The sequence below is a fragment of the Peromyscus californicus genome, unplaced genomic scaffold, assembly GCF_007827085.1.
Source record: "Peromyscus californicus insignis strain IS unplaced genomic scaffold, ASM782708v3 Scaffold_3__1_contigs__length_106647218, whole genome shotgun sequence".
Taxonomy (NCBI): domain Eukaryota; kingdom Metazoa; phylum Chordata; class Mammalia; order Rodentia; family Cricetidae; genus Peromyscus; species Peromyscus californicus.
The window spans coordinates 13,485,653-13,500,696 of record NW_026294551.1 but is presented as its reverse complement, the minus strand read 5'-3'; positions in this window follow the sequence as shown (position 1 = coordinate 13,500,696).

The following is a 15,044-nucleotide window of genomic DNA, read 5'->3' as shown; positions in this document are numbered from 1 at the left end:
TACAAATAAAGTAACAAACTTCCTAAGGTCATTCAAGAAGAAATGTCAGAGTAGGAATTCAGTCCTGTATTACTTCAGAGATACTGTTGTTGCTGTTGTCTGCCAGTGTGAGTGACGAACTTCACTGTTCTGTCTGGTGTACTCATCTGGATTTCCCTAAGAACAGAGTAATTCTTCTTCTTCTTCTTCTTCTTCTTCTTCTTCTTCTTCTTCTTCTTCTTCTTCTTCTTCTTCTTCTTCTTCTTCTTCTTCTTCTTCTTCTTCTCCTTCTCCTTCTCCTTCTCCTTCTCCTTCCCCTTCCCCTTCCCCTTCCCCTTCCCCTTCCCCTTCCCCTTCCCCTTCCCCTTCCCCTTCCCCTTCCCCTTCCCCTTCCCCTTCCCCTTCCCCTTCCCCTTCCCCCCCTTCCCCTTCCCCTTCCCCTTCCCCTTCCCCTTCCCCTTCCCCTTCCCCTTCCCCTTCTTCCCCTTCCCCTTCTTCCCCTTCTCCCCCTTCTCCCCCTTCTTCCCCCTTCTTCTTCTTCTTCTTCTTCTTCTTCTTCTTCTTCTTCTTCTTCTTCTCTCTCCCTCTTCCTCCCCCTCCTCCTCTTCCTCCTCCTTTTCTTCTCCTAGAGGAATTGAGCCCAGAGAATGAAAGAACTCAGGTGTTAACATCCAACAGATGGAGGTTGAATCTCAGCTCCATCCTTTAGTAATTGTGTGATCCTGGGCAAGTTGATTTATGCCTCAGTTTCCCTAACCATGACACCTAGATAATAATAGTGCCTGCCTCACAAAACTGCTGTAAACCTGAAAAACAGTATCTGTAATCCCAAAACTCTGCTTTTGTCCACCCAGAGCATTTGAGGATCCACCAGGTCCCTCCTCTAAGATGTAAACATTGCAACTTCCTTGAGTCTAAAGAAAGCTTTTCATCTCCACTATCTGATGCAAGGAATTAAGACACACCCTTATGTGTGTCTTATGGCAGATGGAGGATACATTTGCTGTAAGTAATACAAAAGGTGTAACTCCGTGACAGCGAACCACAAATCATTAGATGCAGACCACTGGGGAAGGTGAGTTACACCTGAGTATTTACATGAATCCCGTGTACTGTGACAAGGCTATATAAACAGTTGTCCTTCTGTATCCCCAAAGGATTAGTCATAGATACTGAAATCCATGGGTGCTTAGGTCCCCTGTGGAAGATGGCACACATCCTGGTTGGCTTTCTATTTTCATGATAAGGCAGGAGTTCTGTTTACAGGTTTGCTTCTCCTGAATTGCTAAGGGTGCTTTCTCATACAACCCAGGACTACCTGCCCAGGGGTGATGACACCCACAAAGGGTTGGGCCTCACACATTAATCATTAGTCAAGAAAATGCCCTAGAGGCAATCTGATGTAGGTGTTTCCTCCACTGAGGTTCCTCTGTGTCAAGTTGACAAAACTCTAACCAGGGCAGCATGTATTCACATACGGCCTGTGCACACCCTCCTGTGTACTTGAACTTTAGGCCACTTCTAATACAAGGTAGACTCTGTAGAAGTAGTTATTGTACCGTGTTGTTTATGGAATAACTAAAAGTTCAATATTATCATAATTCTTTTTAATTTTGTATTTCTTTAACATATAAAATTAAAATTACAAAAATATCCCATTTTGGGCTGGAGAGATGGCTCAGAGGTTAAGAGCACTGACTGTTCTTCCAGAGGTCCTGAGTTCAATTCCCAGCAACCACATGGTGGCTCACAACCATCTGTAATGAGATCTGGCGCCCTCTTCTGTATACATAATAAATAAATAAATCAAAAACAACAACAACAAAAATATCCCATTTCTTCATGCTCATTTCAAAATCTGTTTTTTCTTTTTTGAATGTTTTTTATTTTATCATTTAAGAATTATATATATGTATATATATATAGTATTTTTTCATCATATCCACCACCACCCCTCACCTCCAGCTTCTCCCAGAACTCCCCACTGTGTGCGCTCTTAACTTCATGCTCTGGTTTTGTTTATTTTAATAACCCACAGGGTCTACTTGCCGTTCATATGCACTGGAGCACTGGCAACCCACTAGGAGACACACTCCTGAAAAAAAAAAAACTGACTCTCCCTCCTGTTTTCCACCTAAGATTGGTTGAATCTACAGTGTGGAATCCACAGACACACTGAGTGGACTATACTATGTCTTTTACATTTCAATTGTACATAGATGATATTGTGGTTAATAAGCTATAATTTTTTTAAAATACTAAGCATTGGATTGGTAGAGCCAGTTTTTGATGCACATCCGTTACTTATTACTGCTACCACTGTAACAAGATTTTTTCATCATAGCCTCTTGTACACTTAGATTTGGACCAAAATATTCCATATTGAGAAATTCTCATCATTTCAGTAGTGTTCGTATAGTTTTAGAGATTGTCTGTTTGCGATAACTTGCCTTTGCCATCCGTGTTGATAAGCGTTCAAACTGAACCTCATTTACTTTTCTTACCCTATTCCAATGGCTCAAGTCACTTGTGCACTATTGAGTAGATGTATGAAGCAGTGATGGAAACCATCTTTATATCATTTCTGAGTTAATTTTTATTGGATTTTTTTTAAGACAGGACTTCTCTGTGTGGCCTTGGATGTCCTGGAACTCACGTTGTAGACCAGTCTGGCCTCAAACTCAGAGACTGTCCTTCCTCTGCCTCCTGAGTGCTGGAATTACAGGCATGTACCACCACCACCTGGCTTTATTGATTTCTTTTATGGGTCTGTTTTTCCTACATGTATGTATGTGTATCATGTATGTGCCTGGTGCTCTCAGAAACGAGAAGAAGACATCAGATCTCCTGTAACTAGAGTTACAGATTGTTGTGAGCCACGATGTGGGTCCTGAGAACTAGACCCAGGACCTCTAGAAGAGCAGCAAGTGCTCTTCACTGATGAGCTGGTGCTCCAGCCCTCATTTATGATTTTAAAGGTCTCTATAATAGGTATGAATTATTTATTTATTAAAAGAATTTATTAAAATTATTAGAAGAGACGATTCCTATATATTACTGATTTGTTAATGTTACATGTATTGATTTTTTTTTCATTTACTAAGCTCCAGTGGTGACTTAAAGTCTGTTACTATGTTGAACCACATGCCTAGAAACACATTGTTAGGCTACTCTCTTTGCTAAGTAAGGCTTGTTACTTTATTATTTTTCATGTATTTGATATGCTAATATTTTGACAATTCACAGCAGTTCTTTTATGTTATTATAATAAATTTCTTACTAGAACCTTGTGTAAGCAAAACGCATAAAATAAGTTGTACATGTTTAAATGTAGTTTGGTAACCCTCAACACTACCGTCGTAGCAGTAAACACATCTATCACCCCTACCCCCATCTCCACCTCAGATTTTCTTAAGTGCCTTCATGTTCCATCTTTCCTTCCTCTCATCCATCCCTCATGGTCCCCATGCAATCACAAATCTACCTTCTGGCCACTTCAAGTTCATTTGTAATTCCTAGAATTTTAGATTCACAAAAATCAGATAGTGATCTTTCTTCTTGAATTCTTTTGCTCAGCATAATTGTTTTCATATTCATGTATGTTGTAGCAGTATTGATCATTCATGTTTATTCCTTTTAAATGTGTCTGTGGAGTGGGGAAGAAGGGGGAAGGAGGGGAGGGCATCATAGGTCTATAGAACTAGCAGATTCCTTTAAACTTATCATTTCTCTGAGGTGTGTGTTGATTATGTTTTAAGTTATACTCAGCAATGAGAACACAGAGTATTTATGAAGTCTAACAGTATCGTTGTCTTTATTGTATTTATTCACATTTATTACTCTCTCCTCCTCCTTATTTTTCTAGACGGTCTTACTATGACACTCAGGCTTGACTCGGACTCATACCAATCCCCCTGCCTAGGATATCCAAGTTCTAGGTTTGCAGACATGCGCCACAACACCTAGCTAATTCTTTAGGATAGAGGGGTCAGGTAATCACGCCAAGATGTGCAATTCCACCCAGAGCTAAATCTTCTCCAGGAAACAAACAGACTTTAGGGAAGAAAGCAATCCTTCCTTACGGAGGCAATCCTCTATTTCAGGTGTGAACAGGTTACTAGGAGAACAAGGAAGTAGGCACTCTATCAGAGGACACCATTTCAGACGGCCAGTGAATTTCAACAGATTTTGGTTTCCATAAAATTTTTGGCCAATTTCATTATTGTTGTTGTTGTTTGTTTGTTTGTTGTCCATTGATGGGGATTGAATCCAGAGCCTTGCCCTTACTAAGCAAGTACTCTATCACCAAGTTGTACTTCCAGGCCTTAACAAATTTTAGTGAATACATGACTGTTTAAGATGAAAATGCTATTTTCCAACCTCTTTAGCAATTGAGTGAGACCATAGGACAAAATTCCTATCAGTAGAATGCAAATTAAAGTGCTGTGGGCAATTTCCTGGACGTTTCTTTATAAATCTTTTTGTTGTTGCTGTTTGTTTGTTTGTTTGTTTGTTTGTTTGTTTGTTGAGACAGGGTCTCTCTATAGAGTCCTGGCTGTCCTGGAACTCACCATGTAGACCAGGCTAGCCTTGAACTTGGAGAGATCCTCCTGCCTTTGCCTCCAGTGTGCTGGGATTAAAGATGTGCCACAACCACACCCAGCCAGAAAGCCTCTTTAAAAGGAGGCTGTGGTCCTCTTGCCTTGCCATTTTGACTTTATGAATGTAACATGATTGTTTCCACTGGACACTATATTAACTATCAGGTAAATAGTGGAGCAGGAAGACACAAGAAACTTGTGTTCAGGTGTGGTGGAGCAGAAGGAGGAAAAAGAGGAGGGGGAGAGGAGGGGGGAGAGGAGGAGGGGGAGGAGAGGAAGAGAAAGAGGGGAGGAGGAGGAGGAGGAAGATGATGATAATGACGACAAGGAGAAAGAGGAGGAAGCTCTGCAGGCTTGGCTGTCTTGACACCAGCAGTCTCGTTGGACCACTGTATTAGTTGTGCTTCTGCTGCTGTCGTAAAACACCCTGAGACAAGGAACTTAAGGAGGAAAGAAGGGGGGTCTGGCACCTGAAGTTTAGCTTGGGGTTGGGGTAGACACCAGGTTACCGTCTATCATTGCAGAGAAGTCAAAGCAACGGGAACATGAAGCAACCAGTCACATTAGAACCACAGCCAAGAACAAAGCCGAAGATATACTTCAGTGGAAAAGACGTCTGCTACCAAATCTGACCTCTCAGCTCAATCCCCTGGACCCACCGGTGGAAGGAGAACTGACTCCGGTAGGTTGTCCTCTGAGCTCCACATGTTGCACTGTGAAATGAGCACACACACATAATAAATACGTATAATGTTAAAGTGTGTAAGAATATAGAGCTGTTAACTAATACACACGTGCCTTGCTCAGCTTACTTTTCCCACTCCTATACAACCTAGGATCCCTTGCCTAGGGAACCCACAACTTCCCTTCTCAACAATCAAGACAATCCCCCACAAATATATCCACCCAACCTGGATAATCCTTCACTGAGACTCCCTTTCCAAGTAATTGTAGATTGTGTCAAGATGACAATTAAAACTAACCATTGTAGACCACTTACCATACATTTCAAGAGCCCTTCTGAAACCACGGATAATACTGAATCCTGTATATTCTGTATTGTTTTGTCCTATAACACATGCCCATAATACGATTTAATTTATAAATGAAGCAAAATAAGATATTAATAATAATTAATGATAAAATAGAATAATCATAAAAATATAGTACAATAAAAGTTATGTGAGCCGGGCGGTAGTGGCGCACGCCTTTAATCCCAGCACTCGGGAGGCAGAGCCAGGCGGATCTCTGTGAGTTCGAGGCCAGCCTGGGCTACCAAGTGAGTCCCAGGAAAGGCGCAAAGCTACACAGAGAAACCCTGTCTCGAAAAACCAAAAAAAAAAAAAAAAAAAAAAAAAAAAAAAAAAGTTATGTGAATGTAGTCTCTCTCAGAACTTATGCTTAGAACGCTTCTTGTGCTCAGGTGAGATGGTGTGATATGTGAGAAGTTGACGATATGAGCTACAGGGAATGATGTGGGGTTTGTGATACAAGTGCTGTGACACCATGACAGTGGATGTGATAGCCGTAATGATTCAGTGGTTAGCAGGAGGGTAGACTAGACAGTGTGGATATCAAACAGAGGAATAGTTCCCATTCCAGGGGTTAGAAGGGTGGGAGAGCCTGATATTTCATCATGCTCTTCAGAAGAGTGTACAATTTAGAATTTATGGAATAATGTAAATTTAGGGTTATGTTTGTTTCTGGAAATTTTCATTTCGTATTTTCAGGCTAGAGTTGGCTATAACCATGAAACCTAAACCAAGGGGATATGGGGAGGGAAGGATGTGAGCAATATCCAATTTAACACTGTTTTGTTTCTACTGCGTTCTTGTTTTAGGTCTTTCTCTGTACAGCTGAACCTAATCTCAACTTGTGTCAACTATGAGCGTCAAGTCTTCAGGATAAGAAAGTGAGATACATACCAGGAACTGACAGGTCAGTGGGACAAAAGTTCAGAGTCCAGCCCTTTGCACTTACGTCTTATGAACAAAGCAGCCAGTTCACTTGAGCTCAGTCTGGAGTCCCACTGGTTGATTCCCACACAGAGCTGTCTATGTTGACTTGCCTATCAGGTGTGCCCATCCTGCTGCCCATTAGCTCGTACGTCCAAGGATAACTGCAGATATTACCCAACATAGTTGTAGATGACAACTCCGTGTTGCAATGTCAAAGGGTTGTACAGCCCTGGGCTCTGCACTGTGCTTGGTACTGTGCTATAGGGGCAGTTATTAGATCCTTGATCCTAACATGACTGACCCTAACATGTACCATTACCCCCTTTGACAGAGGAGAGCCTGGGGTCTCCCCAAAAGCCTTGTCCCAGAGTCACACAGCTGTGAGTACCTGAGCAGAAACTTTAGACCATTGTCATTTAATTTCAAAGCTCCTTCTCTTCCTTCCTTGCCTGCTTGATGCCTCCACCCCGCTGTGGTTCCTTATGTTGGGGAAGTCTCAGAAGAAAATAGACAGTCTGAGCTGATTATTCTCAATTTCATGATTTGTCAATCCAACTCCTGAAGAGTAAAAGAGACAGAGGTAGGCTTTTTTCCCCTCTCTGTGTCATTCTGGACTTTGCTTAAAAATAGTTGTAACTCTGTATTTAAAAGCTGTGCTTCTGCCCCCGTGGGTCAAATGGGACACAGGTACGTTGGAGAAAGTCAAGATTACATAAAAATAAAAATAATGGTTTTCTGTGTGTGATAACCATGTCAGGAAGACTTCACTGCAAGCAGCAGCCTGCTCTGCTCACAGCTCTGCCCGCACATGGAGATGCTGGGATGTCAAAATGACCTGAACTCTCTGGGGGCAGACTTCTCTTGGTACCAAACAGAGCCAGGTAGGCCTGAGGGCCCGGTGGCTGAAGCCTAGTTGGGGGTAGGATAGACCTACTCCCATGATGACAGCCCTTCTTGTTCACTCGCAGTAGGTAGGACTGTGGGTATCATGCTACAAAGCACGCTAGCAGGCACTGGAGGTCTCCGTAGGCCATTTGGAAGATAGGTAAGACCCTATCATTACAGTGCATGGTGGTAAAAGCAGCCGTACATCTGGAGGTCCTAGGTAGATCTGTTAGGAAAAGGGAATCGAGAGGCTGAGAAGATGACTCAGCCAGTGAAGGGCCTGCCTGATCAACATAAAGACCTAAATCCAATCCCTAGCATCCACATAAGTGTGAGCCTGTGATCGCTAGAAAAGAGAAGACTGGCAGATTCTTAGAGTTTTGTGGTTAGCCAGACTAACTTAATCAGTGAACTATAGGTTCAGTGAGAAACCTTGTCTCAAAATATGAGGTGGAGCCGGGCGGTGGTGGCGCACGCCTTTAATCCCAGCACTCGGGAGGCAGAGGCAGGCAGATCTCTGTGAGTCTGAGGCCAGTCTGGTCTCCAAAGCGAGTTCCAGGAAAGGTGAAAAGCTACACAGAGAAACTCTGTCTCAAAAAAAAAAAAAATACATGAGGTGGAGAATCATTTAAAGTAGACACCTGACATAGATCTCTTGCGCCCCCTCCCCCTACACACACACACACACACACACACACACACACACACACACACACACACACACACATGAAGAAAAGGAAAAAGAACTCAATACTGTTTTCAAGATTGAGGGTCTTTTACTGGAGGTCATTGGCCTAGTAGGCATGGAGGCTTTTCTCTAAGGTCATCCTTGCTTGTCACCACTTGTTGAGTGGTCAAAGGGAATGAGGAAGTGTGAGTGGTGACATGTAGTAAACACTTCGCTGCTTGTGCCCAGATGAGTGGACTCCAGGGCCACCAGTCCCTGACTCTGCTGCACTTGACCATGGCAGGGATCTTGAAATCCAGGGAGCCTGAGATGCAACTCACCTCATTCTGTCTACTTCTTCTCAGAGAAGCATGTGTCTGGATGCAGAGTTCTCAGACGCAGCAACAAAAAGTGTCTCTGGCTTCTAAACCCTGCTGGACTCAGGGCCCCTCCTGCAGTGAGTTTTGGAAGTGGGTGTCAGGAGACTGGTTGGCAGGGGGCAGGAGTCAACACAATCTGTTGGAATGGGTTTGCTTTATCTGTGTCCTTAGACTTTCTAGTACCCAATGTTCATCTACCCAATGTTCATTAGCCCCGCTGCGCCTCACCTGACATCACATCAGCTCCTCTAATTCCAGCTCTCCTACCTTCTTCTCTCTGTGTAAATAAGTGAGAAGTATGTGTGCACATGTGTGTAATGTGTGTGTGGAGGCAGTAGGCTGACCTTGGTGTCATTCCTCAAATGCCATTGACCTCACTTTTTGAGACAGAGAGTCTCATTTGGCCTGGATTAGTCTATTCCACTAGGTTTGACTGGCCAGCAAGCCTGAGGGTCCACCTGTCTCTGCCTGCCTTGCACTGGGATCACAAGTGTACACCACCACACCTGGCTTTTTTATGTGGCTTCTGGGAATCAACCTCCAGTCCTCATGCTTACGTGGCAAGCACTTTCCAATTTAACCATCTCCTCACCTCCTGCCTCCTTCCTTAGGGACCTGTGTGATTATCCTGGGCCATGCAGGTCATTCAGGATAATCTCATTTCAAAACCCTAATTTAGACATTCCTACAATCTTTTTCCTGTGTTAGGTAATATGTTTGTGGGATCTATGGATTCAGATGTGGACTTGTTTGGCTGATATTTTTTTTTCTGCCTACTTCAGTAAATATTCAATAAGACAAAACTATGGCCACTGATTTTGTTTTAGACTGATTCAGGATGTGAGGTGGTTTGAATGAAAATGGCCCCCATAGATTCACAGGGAGTGGCATTATTGGAGGTGTGGCCTTGTTGGAGGAGGTGTGTCACTGGAGGTGGGCTTAAATGCTCAAGTCACGCCCAGTGTCACTCTCTCTTCTAGAAACAGAACTCTCAGCTACCTCTCCAGCACTATGTCTGCCTGTGTGCTGCCGTGATTCCTGCCATGATGATAATGGACTGAACCTCTGTACTGTAAGGCAACTCCAGTGAAATGTTTTCCTTTATAAGAGTTGCCATGGTCATGGTGTCTGTTCACTGCAATAGAGCCCTACCTAAGACAGGAAGCATGATCAGGGATGACCTTTCCTGGGATCTTCCTAGACAAGAGACTGGGGATCCCCACAATGTATAAAGGCATGGAGTTCTGAAACCAAAAAACCTACAATGATGGACTGTACCCTCAAACTATGAGTGAAAATAAACCCTTCCATCCATCCTTCCTTCCTTCTTTTCTTCCATCCTTCCTTCTATCCATCCTTCCTTAATTTGCCTTTCTCAGGGACTTTATAATAGCAAAGGAAAAAGTAACTAATACAATTTGCTAAAATCAAAATGTCCCACCCACTCCCACAGCAGCATTATAAATAATGCTATAACCCAAAGGTGAAAAAACTCAGATGTCCATAAGAGATGAAGGCATAGACGAGATGTAGTCTGTACTAAAAGTGGAATATTGTTCAGCCTTTGAAAAGTAAGGAAATTCTCACATATGCTCCAATATAGGTGAGCCCTGAGGACATTATTCTAAATGAAACAAGTCAGCCTCAAGGGGACACATGCTGTAGGACTCTACTTAGATAAAGTCTCTGGAGTAGCCAAATTCATGGAGGAATGGGGAAAAAAACAGTGGCAGCTTTCACAATCTAGAGAGAGCGGAAATTGGGAAGTGAGTGTTTGATGGGAACAGCATTTCAGTTTGGGAGGAGAAAAGAAGATGAGGAATGGTGGTTAACTTGCCCAACAGTGTGAATACAGTTAGTCACTGTATACTTACACATGGATAAGATGGTGACCTTCATGCCATGTATACTTTACTACAATTTAATTTTAAACGTATTTAAAAACAAAGTCTAACACAGACTATTCTGCTCTGGATGATAGAGATAGGAACAAACTCTTAAAAGAGAGCCAGTCACCTAGCAGAGCTGAAGAAAGGATAATCCCATGGCTGGTGACAGGTAGGGGCATCATTCAGGGTCTGGTGTGGGCAGCCATAGCAAGTGGAGTAGTCAGCCAGAGTCAGGGACTGAGCTGTGATGTGTTTGGGTGAGGGGTGAGAGACTGGGAGGCTAACGACCTTCTTCCCTTCCTTGCTGTGTGTTTCTAAGGATCACCCTTTGTCAGCCTGCTGGGGACCTTGGATGTCACAGAGACTGGGTCACTCTTCCCAGAGTTGGTCTCTCCTATTCCCATCCTGGGATCAAAGGGACCCTCTCCTCCACAGGAACCCCATGTTTGTTTCCTCAACTTCCTGGTGACCTAGTTTTCTGTCCCTGTGCTTTCTTCCTTCTCTCCCAACCTCTGGTCCATCCCACTCCTGCTGTGCTGGAAGGGAAAGGCTCTGACCTTCCATTCCAGATGGTGGCCCTTGGGCCACATGCCGGTGGGAGCCTAGCCAGGCCCCTACTCCCTGTCAGGCCTTACTCTATGGTTGTGGGGGATTGCAAGGATCAGGGGCATGACTGGTCCTTTGTTCTTCCAGCCTTCCTGAGCAGGATCCCTCCTGGAGCTGGGGCAGTCAGCCATATGCTTCTCTCTCGGGAAAAATAGTCTCGGGTTATTCTGATTCTAAGCAAAATGTACACAAGCAGTGGACAAACATGAGTACTGTAGAATGCAAAAAAGAAAAAACAAAAAGAAAAACCCTACTTTTAAAAACTTAGCCATATTATCTTATCTCAGGAAGAAAATCCTTAGCATTTTCTGGATACAGGAGTCCCTTGCTGAGCACGTGGGTTTGGTTCTACAATGCCTTGTCCCCAGGGGCCCCCAAATCTGGGTAGCTCAAGTCTCATAAACATTGTGTAATATTAGTGTATATAACCTGTACCCTTCCTGATGTGAACTTTAAATCATGTCCACATCACTCACAATCCCCATCCAATGTGAATGCTGTGTAAATAATTGCTGTATTATATTGTTTGGGGGACAACAATAATAAAAAGGGCCCTTCTATGCCCCATGCAGACATAATTTATTTTTTTCTCAGATATTTTCCCCAGTTGACTGAATATACACATGAAATCCCACACGTTTGGAGGACCAACTGCTCCCTTTCAATATAGACTGTGCATGGGGGTGGATCTTATCATTCAATTATTTATACCCACAATGACAACATACTTAACAATATAGACAATAACAAATACTATGTAATATATTTGCGCATGTGGGTTTGCGCTCTTAGACGCTGTTTTCCTTATTTATTTATTTACTTATTTATTGCATGTGTGTATGTATGCATGTTTACATATATGGGTGTATGTGTGTGCAGGTGAGGGGGTGAGCAAGGACACCAGAGGCTGACATGAAGCGTCTACCTTAATCACTCTCAACTTTATTTACTAGGCAAAGTAAATCAAATCCAAAGCTTACTGGATCTGCTAGTCTTGCTAGCCAGTGTGGTCCATGGATCCTGTGTCTCCACCTACCCAAGTGATGGGATTTACAGACATCCACCACACCTACCTGGCCTCTGAGTACTGTGGATCTGTACTCTGGTCCTCATACAACAAGCACATCTTCCACTAAGTCATCTGCCTGTGCCCATCAGAACCGCCTTCTTGTTTTAGTTAGCTGTGCATTAGGAACATCTTTCCTTGCTGTGCTGTGAATTGCTTTCAGCAGTATTTCCTGCTCTGACTTCCCCTTCCTCTCCTCCCCCGCCCCCCCCCCCCCCGACAGTGCTGGGCTTGGAACCTGGGGACTTGTTCATGCTAACAAGCACTCTAACACTAAACTAGACTCTAAGTCATGCCACATCCCATCAAATGATGGCATAGTATTCTACCATGTGGAGAGCCCATGGTTCAGAATTTCTTAAACTAGGGTCTGTGGATCCTTGAGTATTTAGAAGGATTCCTTTGTTTATGGAAGAAATTTTTTTGTAGCCATGTTTTGTAAAAATATGAGCAAAAAGCACCAGGTAAAGAAATCGGGGAAGAATTTCTTAATGGGTAAAGAACCCGTGTAAGGTTGGGGTTTGAAGAAATGGACTTCAGGCATCTGGATGCTGGGAAAATATCTTTTCTGGTGGGCTTGCAGGGAAAAGTTTTTTGGATGGGGTGAGAAGCAAAGTGGGCTATCTGCCTTCTTCCTCATTCATGGGATGAGACTGAGGTGCTTTGTGCAAGACATGGGCAGTTTTATCTCTTTATAGAGCTGAGCCCTAGCAGCCACTGGGTTCTGTCCAGGTGTAATTAGATATATTCATCTCTTGTCTGCTCATCATTCACTCCGTTCACCATGCATTTACAGAGAATTCATAAGTTGTTTTTTGCTATGTAGCAAATTACCCCAAAGTTGAGTAACTGAAATAACAATAAACTGTAAAATTCTCTTTTCTGATTTCTGTGGACCATAAATACCAGAGAAGCTTAGCTTAGTAGTCTTGGATCAGGGCCCCACATGAGATGGAGTCCTGAGGCCAGGTTGAACAGCATGTGACTAAGGACTTGATTCAGTCTTCCAGTTCTGCTTTCACAGGGTGCCTCAGTTCCTCACCATGTGGCTCTATCCAGAGGACTGCTTGAGTGTCTTTACAACATGGTGACAGGCTTGCCCAGAGTGAGCCGAGAGAAAGCCAAAGATGAAACAGGAATTATTTTTATGACCTTTCCTGAAGAGTCACACTTGTCATTTCTATAATATCTTATTCACCCATGAGTCATCCCCATTCAAGTTGGCCCTATCCAATGTGTGCACGGATGTGACTATCAGAATTCAGGGATAATTGGGTACCATCCCAGAGGCTAACTATCACTATGATAAGCCAGGATGAGTGCTAAGGACAGAAATGGAATGAGATGGTCTTACATCTAGGAAAATGATGGTGATGTTGATGTGCACAACTGTGATGACATTCAATCTCTGGTTGAAGGTCACTTTACAGGTGTGTACACAGATATTGTCCTTAGCCTGGAGGTAACCCCTGCCTGATATGAGCATACAGCACTGCATTGCTAGCCAGGACTGTCTATGATGGGCAGAATCAATGTTCAAGTTTATGGTCTATAAGCTATTTCTCTCTGTCTCTGTCTTTCTCTCTCTGTCTGTCTCTCTGTCTCTGTCTCTGTCTCTGTCTCTCTCTCTCTCTCTCTCTCTCTCTCTCTCTCTCTCTCTCTCTCTGTGTGTGTGTGTGTGTGTGTGTGTGTGTGTGTGTGTGTGTGTGTGTGTGTGTTTGAGAAAAGGTCTCACTCTATAGCCCAGGCTGACCTTCAACTCACTGTATAAACCTAAGCCAGCCTTAGACTCAAGACAATCGTTCAGCCTTCTGAGTGCTACAGGGATTACAGGTATGGACTATCATGCCAAGTTTAGTGTCAGTTCTTATTGGAAAGACCACTTGTTTTATAGCTGGAGAGTTGGTGTGAAGGGCTCTGAAGCAGTGAAGAATCAGAAGTCGGTCTGTAGCTGGGCTTCAGAGACTCACCCAGAGGCCATTCGTCTCTTGCTCTCATCGGTGTCTGTAATGCTTCCTAGAGCAGCCTTAGACGTCCAGGACTGCGGGCAATCACTTAGCACTCCAGGATCCCCTCTTCCCTCTGAGAAACAGAAATGGACTTTTCCTTCAGCCATTGGAAAACAACTTTGTCTTCCAATGCTTTATGCACAGAATCTAGTCTATTCTGAGGAAAGAATGGGTTTCTTAAATTTTAGAATGGAGAGAGTTCTTATCACTTGGTGAGAAAATCATCCCTGTGGAACGGTAGTCCACTGAGCATCATGAGGTAGAGGGAAGTGAGATGTCTCCTGAGGTCCTTGAAGGAGAAACCGTACCCTTTTGAAACTACAGTTGTAGCTTTGACTTCTCCAGAGTCCCCACTGGCCTCGTCCCCTCCTCCATAACTTTCTTTGATTCACTGTTCCCTTACCAGCCCCACCTGTTAGAGGTTTGTACGTGGCTGTTTCGTTTCAATGGTTGCTTTTAAAAAACCATGGCTAATATCACCTGAGCCTTTTCCGCATCCCATCGGCTGTGTCCGCTGTGTCTCTGATGGCCGCCCATTTAACAGTCAGATCTCCTCCACCCTAGCCTTGGCTGAAATGATCCACCTGCTGCTCCCAACTTTCTGTCTTCAGAGGGTGAAGTGGGGACAGTCCTTCTCCAAATCTGAGGCTTGCTTGTAGACAATTTGAAGGGTTGACTGAACTCTGGCTTTGGGTGGTTTACTTCTTCGGTGTTAGTTGAGACATCCACGCGAAGCTCCCCAAATGTCAGAGCCCAGGAATTACATGCCAAGACTTCTGCTGTCCAAGGGAAGAAGCCCTAATGTCTCTGGCTGTTCACTCTCCATTTGAATAGTTTTCAATCTCTTTGTCCTCCTTGCTGCAATCCTTCAAATGTGCTCCGATCTCTCTGTCATCTATCTCAGATGTTTCCCAGAACCAAGGGCAGAGTTCCAGTTGCTGCTGGCCCAATCGGAACAGGATCTGTTCCCTCTGGTGAAGCTGAAAACTCCCTCCCATCTTGGC